Consider the following 27,910-nt stretch of genomic DNA (forward strand, 5'->3'; position numbering starts at 1 on the left):
CATTTAGAACCCCTCCTACATCTTCCGGCTCCACACACAGATTGCCACTTTTGTCCCTAATGGGCCCTTTTTTTCCCTAGTTATCCTCTTACCCTTAATATACTTATAAAACATCTTCGGATTTTCCTTTATTTTGCTCGCCAGTGTTATTTCATGGCCCCTCCTTGATCTCCTAATTTCTTTTTTAAGTATCCCCCTGCACTTTTTGTACTCCTCTAGGGCTTCCTCCGTCTTTAGCCTTTTGTATCTACCAAAAGCCCTCCTTTTTTTCCTAATCCATTCTCGTATATCCCCTGACATCCAAGGTTCCCTGTGGTTTTTGGAACCACCCTTGACCTTTACGGGAACATGTTGCCATTGTATGATCTCAATCTCCCTTCTGAAAGCCTCCCATTGCTCCGATGCGGATTTTCCTACAAGTAGCTGATCCCAGTCCATTGTGGCCAGATCCTGCCTTATCCTATTAAAATCGGCCTTCCCCCAATTTAGAACCTTTATTTCCGGCCCATCCCTGTCCTTTTCCATGACCACCTTAAATCTCACCATATTATGGTCACTATCACCAAAGTGCTCACCTACTAGCACTTTTTCCACTTGGCCGGCCACATTCCCTAGAATTAGGTCCAGTACCGCCCCCTCTCTTGTAGGACTTTCTACATGCTGGCTCAAAAAGCTCTCCTGGATGCACTTTAAGAATTCTACACCCTCTGAGCCTTTCACACTCTGACTATCCCAGTTAATATTGGGGAAGTTGAAATCCCCCATTATCATTACCCTATTATTTGCACATTTCTCTGAGATGTGCCTACATATCTGTGTGTCTGTATGGTGTGTGGTGTGTGGTGTGTGCCTGCATTGTGTGTGGTGTGTGTCTGCTTGGTATTTGGTGTGTGGTGTGTGTCTGTATGGTGTGTGGTGTGCGTCTGCATAGTGTGTGTTGTGTGTGTGGTGTCTGTATGGTGTGTGGTGTGTGTCTGTATGGTATGTCGTGTGTGGTGTTTGTCTGTATAGTGTGTGGTGTGTGGTGTGCGTCTCTATGGTGTGTGGTGTGTGGTGCGTGTCTGAATAGCTTGTGGTGTGTGTCTGTATAGTGTGTGGTATGTGTCTGTATGGTGTGTGGTGTGTGGTGTGTGTCTGTATGTTGTGTGGTGTGTGTCTGTATAGTGTGTGTTGTGTATGGTGTGTCTGCATAGTGTGTGGTGTGTGTGTGTCTGTATGGTGTGTGGCCTGTGTCTGTACAGTGTGTGGTGTGTGTCGGTATAGTATGTGGTGTGTGTCTGTATGGTGTGTGATTTGTGTCGGTATAGTATGTGGTGTGTGGTGTGTGTCTGTATGGTGTGTGGTGTGTGTCTGTATTGTGTGTAGTGTGTGGTATGTGTCTGTATGGTGTGTGGTGTGTGGTCTGTGTCTATGGTGTGTGGTGTGTGCCTGTAAGGTGTGTGGTGTGTGTCTGTATGGTGTGTGGTGTGTGTGGTGTGTCTGTATAGTGTGTGTTGTGTGGTGTGTGTCTGTATGGTGTGTGGTGTGTGTCTGTATAGTGTGTGGTGCCTGGCGTGTGTCTGAACAGTGTGTGATATGTGTCTCCAGAGTGTGTGGTGTGTGTCTGTATAGTGTGTGGTGTGTGTCTGTATAGTGTGTGGTGTGTGGTGTCTGTCTGTATAGTGTGTGGTGTGTGTCTATATGGTGTGTGGTGTGTGTCTGTATAGTGTGTGGTGTGTGTCTGCATGGTGTGTGGTGTGTGTCTGTATAGTGTGTGATGTGAGGAGTGTGCCTGTATGGTGTTTGGTGTGTGGTGTGTGGTGTGTGGTGTGTGTCTGTATAGTTTGTGGTGTGTGGTCTGTGTCTGTATGGTGTGTGGTGTGTGGTGTGTGTCTGTATAGTGTGTGGTGTGTGGTGTGTGTCTGTATATTGTGTGGTGTGTCGTGTGTGTCTGTATGGTGTGTGTCTGTATTGTGTGTGGTATGTGTCTGTATGGTGTGTGGTGTGTGTCTCTGTGGTATTTGCTGTGTGGTGTGTATCTGTATGGTGCGTGGTGTGTGTCTGTATGGTATGTGTGTGTGGTGTGTGTCTGTATAGTGTGTGATATCTGTCAGTATAGTATGTGGTGTGTTGTGTGTGCCTGTATGGTGTGTGGTGTGTGGTCTGTGTCTATATGGTGTGTGGTGTGTGTCTGTATAGTGTGTGGTGTGTGTCTGTATGGTGTGTGGTGTGTGGTGTGTGTCTGTATGGTGTGTGGTGTGTGTCTGTATGGTGTGTGGTGTGTGGTGTGTGACTCTATTTTGTGTGGTGTGTGGTGTGTCTGTATGGTGTGTGTCTGTATGGTGTATGGTGTGTGGTGTGTGTCTGTATGGTGTGTGGTGTGTGTCTGTATAGTGTGTGGTGTGTGGTGTGTGTTGGTATAGTATGTGGTGTGTGGGGTGTGTCTGTAGCGTATGTGGTGTGTGTCTGTATGGTGTGTGGTGTGTGTCTGTATGGTGTGTGGTGTGTGTCTGTATGGTGTGTGGTGTGTGTCTGTATAGTGTGTGGTGTGTGGTGTGTGTTGGTATAGTATGTGGTGTGTGGTGTGTGTCTGTATCGTATATGGTGTGTGGCGTGTGTCTGTATGGTGTGTGGTGTGTTTCTGTGTCTGTATAGTGTGTGGTGTGTGTCTGTATAGTGTGTGATGTGTGCCTGTATAGTGTGTGGTGTGTGACTCTATTTTGTGTGGTGTGTGGTGTGTGTCTGTATGGTGTGTGGTGTGTGTCTGTATGGTGTGTGGTGTGTGTTGGTATAGTATGTGGTGTGTGATGTGTGCCTGTATCGTGTGTAGTGTGTGGTCTGTGTCTGTATAGTGTGTGGTGTGAGGAGTGTGTCTGTATGTTGTGTGGTGTGTGGTGTGTGTCTGTATAGTGTGTGGTGTGTGTCCGTATAGTGTGTGGTGTGTGGTGTATGTCTGTATATTGTGTGGTGTGTAGAGTGTGTCTATATGCTGTGTGGTGTGTGTTTGTATGGTGTGTGGTGTGTGTCTGTATGGTGTGTGGTATGTGGTGTGTGTCTGTATTGTGTGTGGTGTGTGGTGTGTGGTTTGTGTCTGTATAGTGTGTGTTGTGTGGTGTGTGTCGGTATAGTATGTGGTGTGCGGTGTGTGTCTGTATGGTGTGTGGTGTGTGATGTGTGTCGGTATAGTATGTGGTGTGTGGTGTGTGCCTGTATGGTGTGTGGTGTGTGTTTGTATGGTGTGTGGTGTGTGTCTGTATGGTGTGTGTTGTGTGGTGTGTCTGTATACTGTGTGGTGTGTGGTGTGTGTCTGTATGGAGTGTGGTGCGTGTCTGTACAGTGTGTGGTGTCTGGTGTGTGTCTGCACAGTGTGTGATATGAGTCTGTATAGTGTGTGGTGTGTGTCTGTATAGTGTGTGGTGTGTGGCTGTATAGTGTGTGGTGTGTGTCTGTATAGTGTGTGGTGTGTGTCTATATGGTGTGTGGTGTGTGTCCGTATAGTGTGTGGTGTGTGTCTGCATGGTGTGTGTCTGTATAGTGTGTGATGTGAGGAGTGTGTCTGTATGGTGTGTGGTGTGTGGTGTGTGTCTGTATAGTTTGTGGTATGTGGTCTGTGTCTGTATGGTGTGTGGTGTGCGTGTGTATAGTGTGTGGTGTGTGTGGTGTGTGTGGTGTGTGTCTGTATAGTGTGTGGTGTATGGTGTGTGTCTGTATATAGTGTGGCATGTGGTGTGTCTGTATGATGTGTGGTGTGTGTCTGTATGGTGTGTGGTGTGTGGTGTGTGCCTGCATTGTGTGTGGTGTGTGTCTGTATTGTATTTGATGTGTGGTGTGTGTCTGTATGGTGTGTGGTGTGTGTCTGCATAGTGTGTGTTGTGTGTGTGGTGTCTGTATGGTGTGTGGTGTGTGTCTGTATAGTATGTGGTGTGTGGTGTGTGTCTGTGTGGTGTGTCGTGTGTGTCTCTATGGTGTGTGGTGTGTGGTGCGTGTCTGAATAGCTTGTGGTGTGTGTCTGTATAGTGTGTGGTATGTGTCTGTATGGTGTGTGGTGTGTGGTATGTGTCTGTATGTTGTGTGGTGTGTGTCTGTATAGTGTGTGTTGTGTATGGTGTGTCTGTATAGTGTGTGGTGTGTGTCTGTATAGTGTGTGTTGTGTGGTGTGTGTCTGTATGGTGTGTGGTGTGTGTCTGTATGGTGTGTGGTGTGTGTCTGTATAGTGTGTGGTGTCTGGTGTGTGTCTGCACAGTGTGTGATATGTGTCTGTATAGTGTGTGGTGTGTGTCTGTACAGTGTGTGGTGTGTGGTGTGTGTCTGTATAGTGTGTGGTGTGTGGTGTGTGTCTATATGGTGTGTGCTGTGTGTCTGTATGGTGTGTGCTGTGTGTCTGTATGGTGTGTGGTGTGTGTCTGCATGGTGTGTGATGTGTGGTGTGTGTCTGTATAGTGTGTGATGTGAGGAGTGTGTCTGTATGGTGTGTGGTGTGTGTCTGTATGGTGTGTGGTGTGTGTCAGTATGGTGTGTGGTGTGTGTCTGTATTGTGTGTGGTGTGTGTCTGTATGGTGTGTGGTGTGTGTCTCTATGGTATTTGGTGTGTGGTGTGTGTCTGTATGGTGCGTGGTGTGTGGCCTGTGTCTATATGGTGTGTGGTGTGTGTCTGTATAGTGTGTGGTGTGTGTCTGTATGGTGTGTGGTGTATGGTGTGTGTCTGTATGGTGTGTGGTATGTGTCTGTATGGTGTGTGGTGTGTGGGGTGTGTCTGTATGGTGTGTGGTGTGTGTCTGTATGGTGTGTGGTGTGTGACTCTATTTTGTGTGGTGTGTGGTGTATGTCTGTATGGTGTGTGTCTGTATGGTGTGTAGTGCATGTCTGTAAGGTATGTGGTGTGTGTCTGTATGGTGTGTGGTGTGTGTCTGTATAGTGTGTGGTGTGTATCTGTATTGTGTGTGGTGTGTGTCTGTGTAATGTATGGTGTGTGGTGTGTGTTGGTTTAGTATGTGGTGTGTGGTGTGTGTCTGTATCGTGTGTGGTGTGTGGTGTGTGGTGTGTGTATGTATGGTGTGTGGTGTGTTTCTGTGTCTGTATAGTGTGTGGTGTGTGTCTGTATGATGTGTGGTGTGTGTCTGTATGGTTTGTGATGTGTGGTGTGTGTCTGTGTAGTGTGTGGTGTGTGGTGTGTGTCTGTATATAGTGTGGTGCGTGGTGTGTGTCTGTGTGGTGTCTGGTGTCATAGAGTCATAGAGTCATAGAGTAATACAGCACGGATAGAGGCCCTTCGGCCCATCGTGTCCGCGCCGGCCATCAAGCCCTGTCTAATCTAATCCCATATTCCAGCATTTGGCCCGTAGCCTTGTATGCTATGGCATTTCAAGTGCACATCCAAATGCTTCTTAAATGTTGTGAGGGTTTCTGCCTCCACAACCCTTTCAGGCAGTGAGTTCCAGACTCCAACCACCCTCTGGGTGAAAAAGTTCTTTCTCAAATCCCCTCTAAACCTCCCGCCCTTTACCTTGAATCTATGCCCCCGAGTTATTGACCCCTCTACTAAGGGAAAAAGCTCCTCAGCATCCATCCTATCTATGCCCCTCATAATTTTGTACACCTCAATCATGTCCCCCCTCAGCCTCCTCTGCTCCAAGGAAAACAAACCCAATCTGCCCAGTCTCTCTTCATAGCTGAAGCGCTCCAGCCCTGGTAACATCCTGGTGAACCTCCTCTGCACCCTCTCTAACGCGATCACATCCTTCCTGTAGTGTGGCGACCAGAACTGCACACAGTATTCCAGCTGTGGCCTAACCAGTGTTTTATACAGCTCCATCATAACCTCCTTGCTCTTATATTCAATGCCTCGGCTAATGAAGGCAAGTATCCCATATGCCTTTTTTACCACCTTATCCACCTGTTCCGCCGCCTTCAGGGATCTGTGTACTTGCACACCCAGATCCCTCTGACCCTCCGTCTTGCCTAGGGTCTTTCCATTCATTGTGTATTCCTTTGCCTTGTTAGTCCCCCCAAAGTGCATCACCTCGCACTTTTCCGGGTTAAATTCCATTTGCCACTGTTCCGCCCATCTGACCAACCCATCTATATCGTCCTGCAGACTGAGGCTACCCTCCTCGCTATTTACCACCCTACCAATTTTTGTATCATCCGCGAACTTACTGATCATACCCTTTACATTCATATCCAAGTCATTAATGTAGACCACAAACAGCAAGGGACCCAGCACCGATCCCTGTGGTACCCCACTGGCCACAGGCTTCCAGTCACAAAAACAACCTTCGACCATCACCCTCTGCCTTCTGCCACTAAGCCAGTTTTGTATCCAATGTGCCAAGGCACCCTGGATTCCATGGGCTCTTACCTTCTTGACCAGTCTCCTGTGCGGGACTTTATCGAAGGCCTTACTGAAATCCATGTATACCACATCCACTGCGTTACCCTCATCCATACACCTAGTCACCCCCTCAAAAAATTCAATCAAATTAGTCAGACATGATTTTCCCTTGACAAAGCCATGTTGACTATCCCTGATTAATCCTTGCCTCTCCAAGTGGAGACAAATTTTGTCCCTCAGGATTTTTTCCAATAATTTTCCTACCACTGATGTTAGGCTCACTGGCCTGTAGTTCCCCGGTTTTTCCCTACTCCCCTTCTTGAATAATGGTACTACATTAGCGGTTCTCCAGTCCTCTGGCACATCCCCTGTGGCCAGAGAGGTCCTGAATATATGTGTTAGAGCCCCCGCAATCTCCCCCTTTGCCTCACACAGCAGCCTGGGATACATTTCATCCGGGCCTGGGGATTTATCCATTTTTAGGCCAGCTAAAACCGTCAATACCTCCTCCCTCTCGATGTTAATATGTTCGAGCATATCACAGTCCCCCCGCCCTATTTCTATGTCTACATCGCCCTTCTCCATAGTGAAAACAGATGCAAAAAATTCATTTAGAACCCCTCCTACATCTTCCGGCTCCACACACAGATTGCCACTTTTGTCCCTAATGGGCCCTTTTTTTCCCTAGTTATCCTCTTACCCTTAATATACTTATAAAACATCTTCGGATTTTCCTTTATTTTGCTCGCCAGTGTTATTTCATGGCCCCTCCTTGATCTCCTAATTTCTTTTTTAAGTATCCCCCTGCACTTTTTGTACTCCTCTAGGGCTTCCTCCGTCTTTAGCCTTTTGTATCTACCAAAAGCCCTCCTTTTTTTCCTAATCCATTCTCGTATATCCCCTGACATCCAAGGTTCCCTGTGGTTTTTGGAACCACCCTTGACCTTTACGGGAACATGTTGCCATTGTATGATCTCAATCTCCCTTCTGAAAGCCTCCCATTGCTCCGATGCGGATTTTCCTACAAGTAGCTGATCCCAGTCCATTGTGGCCAGATCCTGCCTTATCCTATTAAAATCGGCCTTCCCCCAATTTAGAACCTTTATTTCCGGCCCATCCCTGTCCTTTTCCATGACCACCTTAAATCTCACCATATTATGGTCACTATCACCAAAGTGCTCACCTACTAGCACTTTTTCCACTTGGCCGGCCACATTCCCTAGAATTAGGTCCAGTACCGCCCCCTCTCTTGTAGGACTTTTTACATGCTGGCTCAAAAAGCTCTCCTGGATGCACTTTAAGAATTCTACACCCTCTGAGCCTTTCACACTCTGACTATCCCAGTTAATATTGGGGAAGTTGAAATCCCCCATTATCATTACCCTATTATTTGCACATTTCTCTGAGATGTGCCTACATATCTGTGTGTCTGTATGGTGTGTGGTGTGTGGTGTGTGCCTGCATTGTGTGTGGTGTGTGTCTGTATGGTATTTGGTGTGTGTCTGCTTGGTATTTGGTGTGTGGTGTGTGTCTGTATGGTGTGTGGTGTGCGTCTGCATAGTGTGTGTTGTGTGTGTGGTGTCTGTATGGTGTGTGGTGTGTGTCTGTATGGTATGTCGTGTGTGGTGTTTGTCTGTATAGTGTGTGGTGTGTGGTGTGCGTCTCTATGGTGTGTGGTGTGTGGTGCGTGTCTGAATAGCTTGTGGTGTGTGTCTGTATAGTGTGTGGTATGTGTCTGTATGGTGTGTGGTGTGTGGTGTGTGTCTGTATGTTGTGTGGTGTGTGTCTGTATAGTGTGTGTTGTGTATGGTGTGTCTGCATAGTGTGTGGTGTGTGTGTGTCTGTATGGTGTGTGGCCTGTGTCTGTACAGTGTGTGGTGTGTGTCGGTATAGTATGTGGTGTGTGTCTGTATGGTGTGTGATTTGTGTCGGTATAGTATGTGGTGTGTGGTGTGTGTCTGTATGGTGTGTGGTGCGTGTCTGTATTGTGTGTAGTGTGTGGTATGTGTCTGTATGGTGTGTGGTGTGTGGTCTGTGTCTATGGTGTGTGGTGTGTGCCTGTAAGGTGTGTGGTGTGTGTCTGTATGGTGTGTGGTGTGTGTGGTGTGTCTGTATAGTGTGTGTTGTGTGGTGTGTGTCTGTATGGTGTGTGGTGTGTGTCTGTATAGTGTGTGGTGCCTGGCGTGTGTCTGAACAGTGTGTGATATGTGTCTCCAGAGTGTGTGGTGTGTGTCTGTATAGTGTGTGGTGTGTGTCTGTATAGTGTGTGGTGTGTGGTGTCTGTCTGTATAGTGTGTGGTGTGTGTCTATATGGTGTGTGGTGTGTGTCTGTATAGTGTGTGGTGTGTGTCTGCATGGTGTGTGGTGTGTGTCTGTATAGTGTGTGATGTGAGGAGTGTGCCTGTATGGTGTTTGGTGTGTGGTGTGTGGTGTGTGGTGTGTGTCTGTATAGTTTGTGGTGTGTGGTCTGTGTCTGTATGGTGTGTGGTGTGTGGTGTGTGTCTGTATAGTGTGTGGTGTGTGGAGTGTGTCTGTATATTGTGTGGTGTGTCGTGTGTGTCTGTATGGTGTGTGTCTGTATTGTGTGTGGTATGTGTCTGTATGGTGTGTGGTGTGTGTCTCTGTGGTATTTGCTGTGTGGTGTGTATCTGTATGGTGCGTGGTGTGTGTCTGTATAGTGTGTGATATCTGTCAGTATAGTATGTGGTGTGTTGTGTGTGCCTGTATGGTGTGTGGTGTGTGGTCTGTGTCTATATGGTGTGTGGTGTGTGTCTGTATGGTGTGTGGTGTGTGGTGTGTGTCTGTATGGTGTGTGGTGTGTGTCTGTATGGTGTGTGGTGTGTGGTGTGTGACTCTATTTTGTGTGGTGTGTGGTGTGTCTGTATGGTGTGTGACTCTATTTTGTGTGGTGTGTGGTGTGTGTCTGTATGGTGTGTGGTGTGTGTCTGTATGGTGTGTGGTGTGTGGTGTGTGTTGGTATAGTATGTGGTGTGTGATGTGTGCCTGTATCGTGTGTAGTGTGTGGTCTGTGTCTGTATAGTGTGTGGTGTGTGGTGTGTGTCTGTATAGTGTGTGGTGTGTGTCCGTATAGTGTGTGGTGTGTGGTGTATGTCTGTATATTGTGTGGTGTGTAGAGTGTGTCTATATGCTGTGTGGTGAGTGTTTGTATGGTGTGTGGTGTGTGTCTGTATGGTGTGTGGTATGTGGTGTGTGTCTGTATTGTGTGTGGTGTGTGGTGTGTGGTTTGTGTCTGTATAGTGTGTGGTGTGTGGTGTGTGTCGGTATAGTATGTGGTGTGCGGTGTGTGTCTGTATGGTGTGTGGTGTGTGATGTGTGTCGGTATAGTATGTGGTGTGTGGTGTGTGTCTGTATGGTGTGTGGTGTGTGTTTGTATGGTGTGTGGTGTGTGTCTGTATGGTGTGTGTTGTGTGGTGTGTCTGTATATTGTGTGGTGTGTGGTGTGTGTCTGTATGGAGTGTGGTGTGTGTCTGTACAGTGCGTGGTGTCTGGTGTGTGTCTGATTAGTGTGTGATATGAGTCTGTATAGTGTGTGGTGTGTGTCTGTATAGTGTGTGGTGTGTGGTGTGTGGCTGTATAGTGTGTGGTGTGTGTCTGTATAGTGTGTGGTGTGTGTCTATATGGTGTGTGGTGTGTGTCTGTATGGTGTGTGGTGTGTATCTGTAAGTTGTGTGGTGTGTGTGGTGTGTCTGTATAGTGTGTGTTGTGTGGTGTGTGTCTGTATGGTGTGTGGTGTGTGTCTGTATAGTGTGTGGTGCCTGGTGTGTGTCTGAACAGTGTGTGATATGTGCCTCCAGAGTGTGTGGTGTGTGTCTGTATAGTGTGTGGTGTGTGTCTGTATAGTGTGTGGTGTGTGGTGCCTGTCTGTATAGTGTGTGGTGTGTGTCTATATGGTGTGTGGTGTGTGTCTGTATAGTGTGTGGTGTGTGTCTGCATGGTGTGTGGTGTGTGTCTGTATAGTGTGTGATGTGAGGAGTGTGCCTGTATGGTGTTTGGTGTGTGGTGTGTGGTGTGTGGTGTGTGGTGTGTGTCTGTATAGTTTGTGGTGTGTGGTCTGTGTCTGTATGGTGTGCGGTGTGTGGTGTGCGTCTGTATAGTGTGTGGTGTGTGGTGTGTGTCTGTATATTGTGTGGTGTGTCATGTGTGTCTGTATGGTGTGTGTCTGTATTGTGTGTGGTGTGTGTCTGTATGGTGTGTGGTGTGTGTCTCTGTGGTATTTGCTGTGTGGTGTGTATCTGTATGGTGCGTGGTGTGTGTCTGTATGGTATGTGTGTGTGGTGTGTGTCTGTATAGTGTGTGATATCTGTCAGTATAGTATGTGGTGTGTTGTGTGTGCCTGTATGGTGTGTGGTGTGTGGTCTGTGTCTATATGGTGTGTGGTGTGTGTCTGTATAGTGTGTGGTGTGTGTCTGTATGGTGTGTGGTGTGTGTCTGTATGGTGTGTGGTGTGTGTCTGTATGGTGTGTGGTGTGTGGTGTGTGACTCTATTTTGTGTGGTGTGTGGTGTGTCTGTATGGTGTGTGTCTGTATGGTGTATGGTGTGTGGTGTGTGTCTGTATGGTGTGTGGTGTGTGTCTGTATGGTGTGTGGTGTGTGTCTGTATAGTGTGTGGTGTGTGGTGTGTGTTGGTATAGTATGTGGTGTGTGGGGTGTGTCTGTAGCGTATGTGGTGTGTGGTGTGTGTCTGTATGGTGTGTGGTGTGTTTCTGTGTCTGTATAGTGTGTGATGTGTGTCTGTATAGTGTGTGGTGTGTGGCTCTATTTTGTGTGGTGTGTGGTGTGTGTCTGTATGCTGTGTGGTGTGTGTCTGTATGGTGTGTGGTGTGTGGTGTGTGTTGGTATAGTATGTGGTGTGTGATGTGTGCCTGTATCGTGTGTAGTGTGTGGTCTGTGTCTGTATGGTGTGTGGTGTGAGGAGTGTGTCTGTATGTTGTGTGGTGTGTGGTGTGTGTCTGTATAGTGTGTGGTGTGTGTCCGTATAGTGTGTGGTGTGTGGTGTATGTCTGTATATTGTGTGGTGTGTAGAGTGTGGCTATATGCTGTGTGGTGAGTGTTTGTATGGTGTGTGGTGTGTGTCTGTATGGTGTGTGGTATGTGGTGTGTGTCTGTATTGTGTGTGGTGTGTGTCTGTACAGTGCGTGGTGTCTGGTGTGTGTCTGCATAGTGTGTGCTATGAGTCTGTATAGTGTGTGGTGTGTGTCTGTATAGTGTGTGGTGTGTGTCTATATGGTGTGTGGTGTGTGTCTGTATGGTGTGTGGTGTGTGTCTGTATGGTGTGTGTTGTGTGTGTGGTGTCTGTATGGTGTGTGGTGTGTGTCTGTATGGTATGTCGTGTGTGGTGTTTGTCTGTATAGTGTGTGGTGTGTGGTGTGTGTCTCTATGGTGTGTGGTGTGTGGTGCGTGTCTGAATAGCTTGTGGTGTGTGTCTGTATAGTGTGTGGTATGTGTCTGTATGGTGTGTGGTGTGTGGTGTGTGTCTGTATGTTGTGTGGTGTGTGTCTGTATAGTGTGTGTTGTGTATGGTGTGTCTGCATAGTGTGTGGTGTGTGTCTGTATAGTGTGTGTTGTGTGGTGTGTGTCTGTATGGTGTGTGGTGTGTGTCTGTATAGTGTGTGGTGTGTGGTGTGTGTCTGTATATTGTGTGGTGTGTCATGTGTGTCTGTATGGTGTGTGTCTGTATTGTGTGTGGTGTGTGTCTGTATGGTGTGTGGTGTGTGTCTCTGTGGTATTTGCTGTGTGGTGTGTATCTGTATGGTGCGTGGTGTGTGTCTGTATGGTATGTGTGTGTGGTGTGTGTCTGTATAGTGTGTGATATCTGTCAGTATAGTATGTGGTGTGTTGTGTGTGCCTGTATGGTGTGTGGAGTGTGGTCTGTGTCTATATGGTGTGTGGTGTGTGTCTGTATAGTGTGTGGTGTGTGTCTGTATGGTGTGTGGTGTGTGTCTGTATGGTGTGTGGTGTGTGGTGTGTGACTCTATTTTGTGTGGTGTGTGGTGTGTCTGTATGGTGTGTGTCTGTATGGTGTATGGTGTGTGTCTGTATGGTGTGTGGTGTGTGTCTGTATGGTGTGTGGTGTGTGTCTGTATAGTGTGTGGTGTGTGGTGTGTGTTGGTATAGTATGTGGTGTGTGGGGTGTGTCTGTAGCGTATGTGGTGTGTGGTGTGTGTCTGTATGGTGTGTGGTGTGTTTCTGTGTCTGTATTGTGTGTGGTGTGTGTCTGTATAGTGTGTGATGTGTGTCTGTATAGTGTGTGGTGTGTGGCTCTATTTTGTGTGGTGTGTGGTGTGTGTCTGTATGGTGTGTGGTGTGTGTCTGTATGGTGTGTGGTGTGTGGTGTGTGTTGGTATAGTATGTGGTGTGTGATGTGTGCCTGTATCGTGTGTAGTGTGTGGTCTGTGTCTGTATAGTGTGTGGTGTGAGGAGTGTGTCTGTATGTTGTGTGGTGTGTGGTGTGTGTCTGTATAGTGTGTGGTGTGTGTCCGTATAGTGTGTGGTGTGTGGTGTATGTCTGTATATTGTGTGGTGTGTAGAGTGTGTCTATATGCTGTGTGGTGAGTGTTTGTATGGTGTGTGGTGTGTGTCTGTATGGTGTGTGGTATGTGGTGTGTGTCTGTATTGTGTGTGGTGTGTGTCTGTACAGTGCGTGGTGTCTGGTGTGTGTCTGCATAGTGTGTGCTATGAGTCTGTATAGTGTGTGGTGTGTGTCTGTATAGTGTGTGGTGTGTGTCTATATGGTGTGTGGTGTGTGTCTGTATGGTGTGTGGTGTGTGTCTGTATGGTGTGTGGTGTGTGTGGTGTGTCTGTATAGTGTGTGTTGTGTGGTGTGTGTCTGTATGGTGTGTGGTGTGTGTCTGTATAGTGTGTGGTGCCTGGTGTGTGTCTGAACAGTGTGTGATATGTGCCTCCAGAGTGTGTGGTGTGTGTCTGTATAGTGTGTGGTGTGTGTCTGTATAGTGTGTGGTGTGTGGTGCCTGTCTGTATAGTGTGTGGTGTGTGTCTATATGGTGTGTGGTGTGTGTCTGTATAGTGTGTGGTGTGTGTCTGCATGGTGTGTGGTGTGTGTCTGTATAGTGTGTGATGTGAGGAGTGTGCCTGTATGGTGTTTGGTGTGTGGTGTGTGGTGTGTGGTGTGTGTCTGTATAGTTTGTGGTGTGTGGTCTGTGTCTGTATGGTGTGTGGTGTGCGTCTGTATAGTGTGTGGTGTGTGGTGTGTGTCTGTATATTGTGTGGTGTGTCATGTGTGTCTGTATGGTGTGTGTCTGTATTGTGTGTGGTGTGTGTCTGTATGGTGTGTGGTGTGTGTCTCTGTGGTATTTGCTGTGTGGTGTGTATCTGTATGGTGCGTGGTGTGTGTCTGTATGGTATGTGTGTGTGGTGTGTGTCTGTATAGTGTGTGATATCTGTCAGTATAGTATGTGGTGTGTTGTGTGTGCCTGTATGGTGTGTGGTGTGTGGTCTGTGTCTATATGGTGTGTGGTGTGTGTCTGTATAGTGTGTGGTGTGTGTCTGTATGGTGTGTGGTGTGTGTCTGTATGGTGTGTGGTGTGTGTCTGTATGGTGTGTGGTGTGTGACTCTATTTTGTGTGGTGTGTGGTGTGTCTGTATGGTGTGTGTCTGTATGGTGTATGGTGTGTGGTGTGTGTCTGTATGGTGTGTGGTGTGTGTCTGTATGGTGTGTGGTGCGTGTCTGTATAGTGTGTGGTGTGTGGTGTGTGTTGGTATAGTATGTGGTGTGTGGGGTGTGTCTGTATCGTATGTGGTGTGTGGTGTGTGTCTGTATGGTGTGTGGTGTGTTTCTGTGTCTGTATAGTGTGTGGTGTGTGTCTGTATAGTGTGTGATGTGTGTCTGTATAGTATGTGGTGTGTGACTCTATTTTGTGTGGTGTGTGGTGTGTGTCTGTATGGTGTGTGGTGTGTGTCTGTATGGTGTGTGGTGTGTGTTGGTATAGTATGTGGTGTGTGATGTGTGCCTGTATCGTGTGTAGTGTGTGGTCTGTGTCTGTATAGTGTGTGGTGTGAGGAGTGTGTCTGTATGTTGTGTGGTGTGTGGTGTGTGTCTGTATAGTGTGTGGTGTGTGTCCGTATAGTGTGTGGTGTGTGGTGTATGTCTGTATATTGTGTGGTGTGTAGAGTGTGTCTATATGCTGTGTGGTGTGTGTTTGTATGGTGTGTGGTGTGTGTCTGTATGGTGTGTGGTATGTGGTGTGTGTCTGTATTGTGTGTGGTGTGTGGTGTGTGGTTTGTGTCTGTATAGTGTGTGGTGTGTGGTGTGTGTCGGTATAGAATGTGGTGTGCGGTGTGTGTCTGTATGGTGTGTGGTGTGTGATGTGTGTCGGTATAGTATGTGGTGTGTGGTGTGTGTCTGTATGGTGTGTGGTGTGTGTTTGTATGGTGTGTGGTGTGTGTCTGTATGGTGTGTGTTGTGTGGTGTGTCTGTATACTGTGTGGTGTGTGGTGTGTGTCTGTATGGAGTGTGGTGTGTGTCTGTACAGTGCGTGGTGTCTGGTGTGTGTCTGCATAGTGTGTGATATGAGTCTGTATAGTGTGTGGTGTGCGTCTGTATAGTGTGTGGTGTGTGGTGTGTGGCTGTCTAGTGTGTGGTGTGTTTCTGTATAGTGTGTGGTGTGTGTCTATATGGTGTGTGGTGTGTGTCTGTATGGTGTGTGGTGTGTGTCTGTATGGTGTGTGGTGTGTGTGGTGTGTCTGTATAGTGTGTGTTGTGTGGTGTGTGTCTGTATGGTGTGTGGTGTGTGTCTGTATAGTGTGTGGTGCCTGGTGTGTGTCTGAACAGTGTGTGATATGTGCCTCCAGAGTGTGTGGTGTGTGTCTGTATAGTGTGTGGTGTGTGTCTGTATAATGTGTGGTGTGTGGTGCCTGTCTGTATAGTGTGTGGTGTGTGTCTATATGGTGTGTGGTGTGTGTCTTTATTGTGTGTGGTGTGTGTCTGCATGGTGTGTGGTGTGTGTCTGTATAGTGTGTGATGTGAGGAGTGTGCCTGTATGGTGTTTGGTGTGTGGTGTGTGGTGTGTGGTGTGTGGTGTGTGTCTGTATAGTTTGTGGTGTGTGGTCTGTGTCTGTATGGTGTGTGGTGTGTGGTGTGCGTCTTTATAGTGTGTGGTGTGTGGTGTGTGTCTGTATATTGTGTGGTGTGTCATGTGTGTCTGTATGGTGTGTGTCTGTATTGTGTGTGGTGTGTGTCTGTATGGTGTGTGGTGTGTGTCTCTGTGGTATTTGCTGTGTGGTGTGTATCTGTATGGTGTGTGGTGTGTGTCTGTATGGTATGTGTGTGTGGTGTGTGTCTGTATAGTGTGTGATATCTGTCAGTATAGTATGTGGTGTGTTGTGTGTGCCTGTATGGTGTGTGGTGTGTGGTCTGTGTCTATATGGTGTGTGGTGTGTGTCTGTATAGTGTGTGGTGTGTGTCTGTATGGTGTGTGGTGTGTGTCTGTATGGTGTGTGGTATGTGTCTGTATGGTGTGTGGTGTGTGGTGTGTGTCTGTATGGTGTGTGGTGTGTGTCTGTATGGTGTGTGGTGTGTGGTGTGTGACTCTATTTTGTGTGGTGTGTGGTGTGTCTGTATGGTGTGTGTCTGTATGGTGTATGGTGTGTGGTGTGTGTCTGTATGGTGTGTGGTGTGTGTCTGTATGGTGTGTGGTGTGTGTCTGTATAGTGTGTGGTGTGTGGTGTGTGTTGGTATAGTATGTGGTGTGTGGGGTGTGTCTGTATTGTATGTGGTGTGTGGTGTGTGTCTGTATGGTGTGTGGTGTGTTTCTGTGTCTGTATAGTGTGTGGTGTGTGTCTGTATAGTGTGTGATGTGTGCCTGTATAGTGTGTGGTGTGTGACTCTATTTTGTGTGGTGTGTGGTGTGTGTCTGTATGGTGTGTGGTGTGTGTCTGTATGGTGTGTGGTGTGTGGTGTGTGTTGGTATAGTATGTGGTGTGTGATGTTTGCCTGTATTGTGTGTAGTGTGTGGTCTGTGTCTGTATAGTGTGTGGTGTGAGGAGTGTGTCTCTATGTTGTGTGGTGTGTGGTGTGTGTCTGTATAGTGTGTGGTGTGTGTCCGTATAGTGTGTGGTGTGTGGTGTATGTCTGTATATTGTGTGGTGTGTAGAGTGTGTCTATATGCTGTGTGGTGTGTGTTTGTATGGTGTGTGGTGTCTGTCTGTATGGTGTGTGGTATGTGGTGTGTGTCTGTATTGTGTGTGGTGTGTGGTTTGTGTCTGTATAGTGTGTGGTGTGTGGTGTGTGTCGGTATAGTACGTGGTGTGCGGTGTGTGTCTGTATGGTGTGTGGTGTGTGATGTGTGTCGGTATAGTATGTGGTGTGTGGTGTGTGTCTGTATGGTGTCTGGTGTGTGTTTGTATGGTGTGTGGTGTGTGTCTGTATGGTGTGTGTTGTGTGGTGTGTCTGTATACTGTGTGGTGTGTGGTGTGTGTCTGTATGGAGTGTGGTGTGTGTCTGTACAGTGTGTGGTGTCTGGTGTGTGTCTGCATAGTGTGTGATATGAGTCTGTATAGTGTGTGGTGTGTGTCTGTATAGTGTGTGGTGTGTGGTGTGTGGCTGTATAGTGTGTGGTGTGTGTCTGTATAGTGTGTGGTGTGTGTCTATATGGTGTGTGGTGTGTGTCCGTATGGTGTGTGGTGTGTGTCTGCATGGTGTGTGGTGTGTGTCTGTATAGTGTGTGATGTGAGGAGTGTGTCTGTATGGTGTGTGGTGTGTGATGTGTGTCTGTATAGTTTGTGGTGCGTGGTCTGTGTCTGTATGGTGTGTGGTGTGCGTGTGTATAGTGTGTGGTGTGTGTGGTGTGTGTCTGTATAGTGTGTGGTGTATGGTGTGTGTCTGTATATAGTGTGGCATGTGGTGTGTCTGTATGATGTGTGGTGTGTGTCTGTATGGTGTGTGGTGTGTGCCTGCATTGTGTGTGGTGTGTGTCTGTATTGTATTTGATGTGTGGTGTGTGTCTGTATGGTGTGTGGTGTGTGTCTGCATAGTGTGTGTTGTGTGTGTGGTGTCTGTATGGTGTGTGGTGTGTGTCTGTATAGTGTGTGGTGTGTGTCTGTATGGTGTGTGGTGTGTCGTGTGTGTCTCTATGGTGTGTGGTGTGTGGTGCGTGTCTGAATAGCTTGTGGTGTGTGTCTGTATAGTGTGTGGTATGTGTCTGTATGGTGTGTGGTGTGTGGTGTGTGTCTGTATGTTGTGTGGTGTGTGTCTGTATAGTGTGTGGTGTGTGTCTGTATCGTGTGTGTTGTGTGGTATGTGTCTGTATGGTGTGTGGTGTGTGTCTGTATGGTGTGTGGTGTGTGTCTGTATAGTGCATGGTGTCTGGTGTGTGTCTGCACAGTGTGTGATATGTGTCTGTATAGTGTGTGGTGTGTGTCTGTATAGTGTGTGGTGTGTGGTGTGTGTCTGTATAGTGTGTGGTGTGTGGCGTGTGTCTATATGGTGTGTGGTGTGTGTCTGTATGGTGTGTGGTGTGTGTCTGCATGGTGTGTGATGTGTGGTGTGTGTCTGTATAGTGTGTGATGTGAGGAGTGTGTCTGTATGGTGTGTGGTGTGTGGTGTGTGTCTGTATAGTTTGTGGTGTGTGGTCTGTGTCTGTATGGTGTTTGGTGTGCATCTGTATAGTGTGTGGTGTGTGGTGTGTGTCTGTATATTGCGTGGTGTGTGGTGTGTGTCTGTATTGTGTGTGGTGTGTGTCTGTATGGTGTGCGGTGTGTGTCTCTATGGTATTTGGTGTGTGGTCTGTGTCTGTATGGTGCGTGGTGTGTGTCTGTATGGTGTGTGGTGTGTGTCTGTATAGTGTGAGATATGTGTCAGTATTGTATGTGGTGTGTGGTGTATGCCTGTATGATGTGTGGTGTGTGGTCTGTGTCTATATGGTGTGTGGTGTGTGTCTGTATAGTGTGTGGTGTGTGTCTGTATGGTGTGTGGTGTATGGTGTGTGTCTGTATGGTGTGTGGTATGTGTCTGTATGGTGTGTGGTGTGTGGTGTGTGTCTGTATGGTGTGTGCCTGTATGGTGTGTGGTGTGTGGTGTGTGACTCTATTTTGTGTGGTGTGTGGTGTGTGTCTGTATGGTGTGTGTCTGTATGGTGTGTGGTGTGTGGTGTATGTCTGTAAGGTGTGTGGTGTATGTCTGTATGGTGTGTGGTGTGTGTCTGTATAGTGTGTGGTGTGTATCTGTATTGTGTGTGGTGTGTGTCCATGTAATGTATGGTGTGTGGTGTGTGTTGGTTTAGTATGTGGTGTGTGGTGTGTGTCTGTATCGTGTGTGGTGTGTGGTGTGTGTATGTATGGTGTGTGGTGTGTTTCTGTGTCTGTATAGTGTGTGGTGTGTGTCTGTATGATGTGTGGTGTGTGTCTGTATGGTTTGTGATGTGTGGTGTGTGTCTGTGTAGTGTGTGGTGTGTGTCTGTATAGTATGTGGTGTGTGGTGTGTGTCTGTATAGTGTGTCGTGTGTGGTGTGTGACTCTATTTTGTGTGTTGTGTGCCTGTATGGTGTGTGGTGTGTGTGTGTATGGTGTGTGGTGTGTGTCTCTAAAGTGTGTGGTGTGTATCTGTATTGTGTGTGGTGTGTGTTGTTATAGTATGTGGTGTGTGGTGTGTGCCTGTATCGTGTGTAGTGTGTGGTCTGTGTCTGTATAGTGTGTGGTGTGAGGAGTGTGTCTGTATGGTGTGTGGTGTGTGGTGTGTGTCTGTATAGTGTGTGGTATGTGTGGTGTGTGTCCGTATAGTGTGTGGTGTGTGGTGCATGTCTGTAAGGTGTGTGGTGTGTGTCTATATGCTGTGTGGTGTGTGTCTGTATGGTGTGTGATGTGTGTCTGTATGGTGTGTGGTATGTGGTTTGTGTCTGTATAGTGTGTGGTGTGTGGTGTGTATCGGTATAGTATGTGTTGTGTGGTGTGTGTCTGTATGGTGTGTGGTATGTGATGTTTGTCGGTATAGTATGTGGTGTGTGGTGTGTGTCTGTATGTTGTGTGGTGTGTGGTGTGTGTCAGTATAATATGTGGTGTGTGGTGTGTGTCTGTATGGAGTGTGGTGTGTGTCTGTATGGTGTGTGGTGTGTGTCTGTATGGTGTGTGGTGTGTGTCTGTGTGGTGTGTGGTGTGTCTGTATGGTGTGTGGTGTGTGTATGTATGGTGTGTGGTTTGTTTCTGTGTCTGTATAGTGTGTGGTGTGTGTCTGTATGATGTGTGGTGTGTGTCTGTATGGTTTGTGATGTGTGGTGTGTGTCTGTGTAGTGTGTGGTGTGTGTCTGTATAGTATGTGGTGTGTGGTGTGTGTCTGTATAGTGTGTGGTGTGTGGTGTGTGACTCTATTTTGTGTGTTGTGTGTCTGTATGGTGTGTGGTGTGTGTGTGTATGGTGTGTGGTGTGTGTCTCTAAAGTGTGTGGTGTGTATCTGTATTGTGTGTGGTGTGTGTTGTTATAGTATGTGGTGTGTGGTGTGTGCCTGTATCGTGTGTAGTGTGTGGTCTGTGTCTGTATCGTGTGTGGTGTGAGGAGTGTGTCTGTATGGTGTGTGGTGTGTGGTGTGTGTCTGTATAGTGTGTGGTATGTGTGGTGTGTGTCCGTATAGTGTGTGGTGTATGTCTGTAAGGTGTGTGGTGTGTGTCTATATGCTGTGTGGTGTGTGTCTGTATATTGTGTGGTGTGTCATGTGTGTCTGTATGGTGTGTGTCTGTATTGTGTGTGGTGTGTGTCTGTATGGTGTGTGGTGTGTGTCTCTGTGGTATTTGCTGTGTGGTGTGTATCTGTATGGTGCGTGGTGTGTGTCTGTATGGTATGTGTGTGTGGTGTGTGTCTGTATAGTGTGTGATATCTGTCAGTATAGTATGTGGTGTGTTGTGTGTGCCTGTATGGTGTGTGGAGTGTGGTCTGTGTCTATATGGTGTGTGGTGTGTGTCTGTATAGTGTGTGGTGTGTGTCTGTATGGTGTGTGGTGTGTGTCTGTATGGTGTGTGGTGTGTGGTGTGTGACTCTATTTTGTGTGGTGTGTGGTGTGTCTGTATGGTGTGTGTCTGTATGGTGTATGGTGTGTGTCTGTATGGTGTGTGGTGTGTGTCTGTATGGTGTGTGGTGTGTGTCTGTATAGTGTGTGGTGTGTGGTGTGTGTTGGTATAGTATGTGGTGTGTGGGGTGTGTCTGTAGCGTATGTGGTGTGTGGTGTGTGTCTGTATGGTGTGTGGTGTGTTTCTGTGTCTGTATTGTGTGTGGTGTGTGTCTGTATAGTGTGTGATGTGTGTCTGTATAGTGTGTGGTGTGTGGCTCTATTTTGTGTGGTGTGTGGTGTGTGTCTGTATGGTGTGTGGTGTGTGTCTGTATGGTGTGTGGTGTGTGGTGTGTGTTGGTATAGTATGTGGTGTGTGATGTGTGCCTGTATCGTGTGTAGTGTGTGGTCTGTGTCTGTATAGTGTGTGGTGTGAGGAGTGTGTCTGTATGTTGTGTGGTGTGTGGTGTGTGTCTGTATAGTGTGTGGTGTGTGTCCGTATAGTGTGTGGTGTGTGGTGTATGTCTGTATATTGTGTGGTGTGTAGAGTGTGTCTATATGCTGTGTGGTGAGTGTTTGTATGGTGTGTGGTGTGTGTCTGTATGGTGTGTGGTATGTGGTGTGTGTCTGTATTGTGTGTGGTGTGTGTCTGTACAGTGCGTGGTGTCTGGTGTGTGTCTGCATAGTGTGTGCTATGAGTCTGTATAGTGTGTGGTGTGTGTCTGTATAGTGTGTGGTGTGTGTCTATATGGTGTGTGGTGTGTGTCTGTATGGTGTGTGGTGTGTGTCTGTATGGTGTGTGGTGTGTGTGGTGTGTCTGTATAGTGTGTGTTGTGTGGTGTGTGTCTGTATGGTGTGTGGTGTGTGTCTGTATAGTGTGTGGTGCCTGGTGTGTGTCTGAACAGTGTGTGATATGTGCCTCCAGAGTGTGTGGTGTGTGTCTGTATAGTGTGTGGTGTGTGTCTGTATAGTGTGTGGTGTGTGGTGCCTGTCTGTATAGTGTGTGGTGTGTGTCTATATGGTGTGTGGTGTGTGTCTGTATAGTGTGTGGTGTGTGTCTGCATGGTGTGTGGTGTGTGTCTGTATAGTGTGTGATGTGAGGAGTGTGCCTGTATGGTGTTTGGTGTGTGGTGTGTGGTGTGTGGTGTGTGTCTGTATAGTTTGTGGTGTGTGGTCTGTGTCTGTATGGTGTGTGGTGTGCGTCTGTATAGTGTGTGGTGTGTGGTGTGTGTCTGTATATTGTGTGGTGTGTCATGTGTGTCTGTATGGTGTGTGTCTGTATTGTGTGTGGTGTGTGTCTGTATGGTGTGTGGTGTGTGTCTCTGTGGTATTTGCTGTGTGGTGTGTATCTGTATGGTGCGTGGTGTGTGTCTGTATGGTATGTGTGTGTGGTGTGTGTCTGTATAGTGTGTGATATCTGTCAGTATAGTATGTGGTGTGTTGTGTGTGCCTGTATGGTGTGTGGTGTGTGGTCTGTGTCTATATGGTGTGTGGTGTGTGTCTGTATAGTGTGTGGTGTGTGTCTGTATGGTGTGTGGTGTGTGTCTGTATGGTGTGTGGTGTGTGTCTGTATGGTGTGTGGTGTGTGACTCTATTTTGTGTGGTGTGTGGTGTGTCTGTATGGTGTGTGTCTGTATGGTGTATGGTGTGTGGTGTGTGTCTGTATGGTGTGTGGTGTGTGTCTGTATGGTGTGTGGTGCGTGTCTGTATAGTGTGTGGTGTGTGGTGTGTGTTGGTATAGTATGTGGTGTGTGGGGTGTGTCTGTATCGTATGTGGTGTGTGGTGTGTGTCTGTATGGTGTGTGGTGTGTTTCTGTGTCTGTATAGTGTGTGGTGTGTGTCTGTATAGTGTGTGATGTGTGTCTGTATAGTATGTGGTGTGTGACTCTATTTTGTGTGGTGTGTGGTGTGTGTCTGTATGGTGTGTGGTGTGTGTCTGTATGGTGTGTGGTGTGTGTTGGTATAGTATGTGGTGTGTGATGTGTGCCTGTATCGTGTGTAGTGTGTGGTCTGTGTCTGTATAGTGTGTGGTGTGAGGAGTGTGTCTGTATGTTGTGTGGTGTGTGGTGTGTGTCTGTATAGTGTGTGGTGTGTGTCCGTATAGTGTGTGGTGTGTGGTGTATGTCTGTATATTGTGTGGTGTGTAGAGTGTGTCTATATGCTGTGTGGTGTGTGTTTGTATGGTGTGTGGTGTGTGTCTGTATGGTGTGTGGTATGTGGTGTGTGTCTGTATTGTGTGTGGTGTGTGGTGTGTGGTTTGTGTCTGTATAGTGTGTGGTGTGTGGTGTGTGTCGGTATAGAATGTGGTGTGCGGTGTGTGTCTGTATGGTGTGTGGTGTGTGATGTGTGTCGGTATAGTATGTGGTGTGTGGTGTGTGTCTGTATGGTGTGTGGTGTGTGTTTGTATGGTGTGTGGTGTGTGTCTGTATGGTGTGTGTTGTGTGGTGTGTCTGTATACTGTGTGGTGTGTGGTGTGTGTCTGTATGGAGTGTGGTGTGTGTCTGTACAGTGCGTGGTGTCTGGTGTGTGTCTGCATAGTGTGTGATATGAGTCTGTATAGTGTGTGGTGTGCGTCTGTATAGTGTGTGGTGTGTGGTGTGTGGCTGTCTAGTGTGTGGTGTGTTTCTGTATAGTGTGTGGTGTGTGTCTATATGGTGTGTGGTGTGTGTCTGTATGGTGTGTGGTGTGTGTCTGTATGGTGTGTGGTGTGTGTGGTGTGTCTGTATAGTGTGTGTTGTGTGGTGTGTGTCTGTATGGTGTGTGGTGTGTGTCTGTATAGTGTGTGGTGCCTGGTGTGTGTCTGAACAGTGTGTGATATGTGCCTCCAGAGTGTGTGGTGTGTGTCTGTATAGTGTGTGGTGTGTGTCTGTATAATGTGTGGTGTGTGGTGCCTGTCTGTATAGTGTGTGGTGTGTGTCTATATGGTGTGTGGTGTGTGTCTTTATTGTGTGTGGTGTGTGTCTGCATGGTGTGTGGTGTGTGTCTGTATAGTGTGTGATGTGAGGAGTGTGCCTGTATGGTGTTTGGTGTGTGGTGTGTGGTGTGTGGTGTGTGGTGTGTGTCTGTATAGTTTGTGGTGTGTGGTCTGTGTCTGTATGGTGTGTGGTGTGTGGTGTGCGTCTTTATAGTGTGTGGTGTGTGGTGTGTGTCTGTATATTGTGTGGTGTGTCATGTGTGTCTGTATGGTGTGTGTCTGTATTGTGTGTGGTGTGTGTCTGTATGGTGTGTGGTGTGTGTCTCTGTGGTATTTGCTGTGTGGTGTGTATCTGTATGGTGTGTGGTGTGTGTCTGTATGGTATGTGTGTGTGGTGTGTGTCTGTATAGTGTGTGATATCTGTCAGTATAGTATGTGGTGTGTTGTGTGTGCCTGTATGGTGTGTGGTGTGTGGTCTGTGTCTATATGGTGTGTGGTGTGTGTCTGTATAGTGTGTGGTGTGTGTCTGTATGGTGTGTGGTGTGTGTCTGTATGGTGTGTGGTATGTGTCTGTATGGTGTGTGGTGTGTGGTGTGTGTCTGTATGGTGTGTGGTGTGTGTCTGTATGGTGTGTGGTGTGTGGTGTGTGACTCTATTTTGTGTGGTGTGTGGTGTGTCTGTATGGTGTGTGTCTGTATGGTGTATGGTGTGTGGTGTGTGTCTGTATGGTGTGTGGTGTGTGTCTGTATGGTGTGTGGTGTGTGTCTGTATAGTGTGTGGTGTGTGGTGTGTGTTGGTATAGTATGTGGTGTGTGGGGTGTGTCTGTATTGTATGTGGTGTGTGGTGTGTGTCTGTATGGTGTGTGGTGTGTTTCTGTGTCTGTATAGTGTGTGGTGTGTGTCTGTATAGTGTGTGATGTGTGCCTGTATAGTGTGTGGTGTGTGACTCTATTTTGTGTGGTGTGTGGTGTGTGTCTGTATGGTGTGTGGTGTGTGTCTGTATGGTGTGTGGTGTGTGGTGTGTGTTGGTATAGTATGTGGTGTGTGATGTTTGCCTGTATTGTGTGTAGTGTGTGGTCTGTGTCTGTATAGTGTGTGGTGTGAGGAGTGTGTCTCTATGTTGTGTGGTGTGTGGTGTGTGTCTGTATAGTGTGTGGTGTGTGTCCGTATAGTGTGTGGTGTGTGGTGTATGTCTGTATATTGTGTGGTGTGTAGAGTGTGTCTATATGCTGTGTGGTGTGTGTTTGTATGGTGTGTGGTGTCTGTCTGTATGGTGTGTGGTATGTGGTGTGTGTCTGTATTGTGTGTGGTGTGTGGTTTGTGTCTGTATAGTGTGTGGTGTGTGGTGTGTGTCGGTATAGTACGTGGTGTGCGGTGTGTGTCTGTATGGTGTGTGGTGTGTGATGTGTGTCGGTATAGTATGTGGTGTGTGGTGTGTGTCTGTATGGTGTCTGGTGTGTGTTTGTATGGTGTGTGGTGTGTGTCTGTATGGTGTGTGTTGTGTGGTGTGTCTGTATACTGTGTGGTGTGTGGTGTGTGTCTGTATGGAGTGTGGTGTGTGTCTGTACAGTGTGTGGTGTCTGGTGTGTGTCTGCATAGTGTGTGATATGAGTCTGTATAGTGTGTGGTGTGTGTCTGTATAGTGTGTGGTGTGTGGTGTGTGGCTGTATAGTGTGTGGTGTGTGTCTGTATAGTGTGTGGTGTGTGTCTATATGGTGTGTGGTGTGTGTCCGTATGGTGTGTGGTGTGTGTCTGCATGGTGTGTGGTGTGTGTCTGTATAGTGTGTGATGTGAGGAGTGTGTCTGTATGGTGTGTGGTGTGTGATGTGTGTCTGTATAGTTTGTGGTGCGTGGTCTGTGTCTGTATGGTGTGTGGTGTGCGTGTGTATAGTGTGTGGTGTGTGTGGTGTGTGTCTGTATAGTGTGTGGTGTATGGTGTGTGTCTGTATATAGTGTGGCATGTGGTGTGTCTGTATGATGTGTGGTGTGTGTCTGTATGGTGTGTGGTGTGTGCCTGCATTGTGTGTGGTGTGTGTCTGTATTGTATTTGATGTGTGGTGTGTGTCTGTATGGTGTGTGGTGTGTGTCTGCATAGTGTGTGTTGTGTGTGTGGTGTCTGTATGGTGTGTGGTGTGTGTCTGTATAGTATGTGGTGTGTGGTGTGTGTCTGTATGGTGTGTGGTGTGTCGTGTGTGTCTCTATGGTGTGTGGTGTGTGGTGCGTGTCTGAATAGCTTGTGGTGTGTGTCTGTATAGTGTGTGGTATGTGTCTGTATGGTGTGTGGTGTGTGGTGTGTGTCTGTATGTTGTGTGGTGTGTGTCTGTATAGTGTGTGGTGTGTGTCTGTATCGTGTGTGTTGTGTGGTATGTGTCTGTATGGTGTGTGGTGTGTGTCTGTATGGTGTGTGGTGTGTGTCTGTATAGTGCATGGTGTCTGGTGTGTGTCTGCACAGTGTGTGATATGTGTCTGTATAGTGTGTGGTGTGTGTCTGTATAGTGTGTGGTGTGTGGTGTGTGTCTGTATAGTGTGTGGTGTGTGGCGTGTGTCTATATGGTGTGTGGTGTGTGTCTGTATGGTGTGTGGTGTGTGTCTGCATGGTGTGTGATGTGTGGTGTGTGTCTGTATAGTGTGTGATGTGAGGAGTGTGTCTGTATGGTGTGTGGTGTGTGGTGTGTGTCTGTATAGTTTGTGGTGTGTGGTCTGTGTCTGTATGGTGTTTGGTGTGCATCTGTATAGTGTGTGGTGTGTGGTGTGTGTCTGTATATTGCGTGGTGTGTGGTGTGTGTCTGTATTGTGTGTGGTGTGTGTCTGTATGGTGTGCGGTGTGTGTCTCTATGGTATTTGGTGTGTGGTCTGTGTCTGTATGGTGCGTGGTGTGTGTCTGTATGGTGTGTGGTGTGTGTCTGTATAGTGTGAGATATGTGTCAGTATTGTATGTGGTGTGTGGTGTATGCCTGTATGATGTGTGGTGTGTGGTCTGTGTCTATATGGTGTGTGGTGTGTGTCTGTATAGTGTGTGGTGTGTGTCTGTATGGTGTGTGGTGTATGGTGTGTGTCTGTATGGTGTGTGGTATGTGTCTGTATGGTGTGTGGTGTGTGGTGTGTGTCTGTATGGTGTGTGCCTGTATGGTGTGTGGTGTGTGGTGTGTGACTCTATTTTGTGTGGTGTGTGGTGTGTGTCTGTATGGTGTGTGTCTGTATGGTGTGTGGTGTGTGGTGTATGTCTGTAAGGTGTGTGGTGTATGTCTGTATGGTGTGTGGTGTGTGTCTGTATAGTGTGTGGTGTGTATCTGTATTGTGTGTGGTGTGTGTCCATGTAATGTATGGTGTGTGGTGTGTGTTGGTTTAGTATGTGGTGTGTGGTGTGTGTCTGTATCGTGTGTGGTGTGTGGTGTGTGTATGTATGGTGTGTGGTGTGTTTCTGTGTCTGTATAGTGTGTGGTGTGTGTCTGTATGATGTGTGGTGTGTGTCTGTATGGTTTGTGATGTGTGGTGTGTGTCTGTGTAGTGTGTGGTGTGTGTCTGTATAGTATGTGGTGTGTGGTGTGTGTCTGTATAGTGTGTCGTGTGTGGTGTGTGACTCTATTTTGTGTGTTGTGTGCCTGTATGGTGTGTGGTGTGTGTGTGTATGGTGTGTGGTGTGTGTCTCTAAAGTGTGTGGTGTGTATCTGTATTGTGTGTGGTGTGTGTTGTTATAGTATGTGGTGTGTGGTGTGTGCCTGTATCGTGTGTAGTGTGTGGTCTGTGTCTGTATAGTGTGTGGTGTGAGGAGTGTGTCTGTATGGTGTGTGGTGTGTGGTGTGTGTCTGTATAGTGTGTGGTATGTGTGGTGTGTGTCCGTATAGTGTGTGGTGTGTGGTGCATGTCTGTAAGGTGTGTGGTGTGTGTCTATATGCTGTGTGGTGTGTGTCTGTATGGTGTGTGATGTGTGTCTGTATGGTGTGTGGTATGTGGTTTGTGTCTGTATAGTGTGTGGTGTGTGGTGTGTATCGGTATAGTATGTGTTGTGTGGTGTGTGTCTGTATGGTGTGTGGTATGTGATGTTTGTCGGTATAGTATGTGGTGTGTGGTGTGTGTCTGTATGTTGTGTGGTGTGTGGTGTGTGTCAGTATAATATGTGGTGTGTGGTGTGTGTCTGTATGGAGTGTGGTGTGTGTCTGTATGGTGTGTGGTGTGTGTCTGTATGGTGTGTGGTGTGTGTCTGTGTGGTGTGTGGTGTGTCTGTATGGTGTGTGGTGTGTGTATGTATGGTGTGTGGTTTGTTTCTGTGTCTGTATAGTGTGTGGTGTGTGTCTGTATGATGTGTGGTGTGTGTCTGTATGGTTTGTGATGTGTGGTGTGTGTCTGTGTAGTGTGTGGTGTGTGTCTGTATAGTATGTGGTGTGTGGTGTGTGTCTGTATAGTGTGTGGTGTGTGGTGTGTGACTCTATTTTGTGTGTTGTGTGTCTGTATGGTGTGTGGTGTGTGTGTGTATGGTGTGTGGTGTGTGTCTCTAAAGTGTGTGGTGTGTATCTGTATTGTGTGTGGTGTGTGTTGTTATAGTATGTGGTGTGTGGTGTGTGCCTGTATCGTGTGTAGTGTGTGGTCTGTGTCTGTATCGTGTGTGGTGTGAGGAGTGTGTCTGTATGGTGTGTGGTGTGTGGTGTGTGTCTGTATAGTGTGTGGTATGTGTGGTGTG

This window comes from Somniosus microcephalus, chromosome 1 (genome assembly GCF_052327205.1).
Source record: "Somniosus microcephalus isolate GS21.2 chromosome 1, FLI_Smic_1.0, whole genome shotgun sequence".
In the NCBI taxonomy this organism is placed as follows: domain Eukaryota; kingdom Metazoa; phylum Chordata; class Chondrichthyes; order Squaliformes; family Somniosidae; genus Somniosus; species Somniosus microcephalus.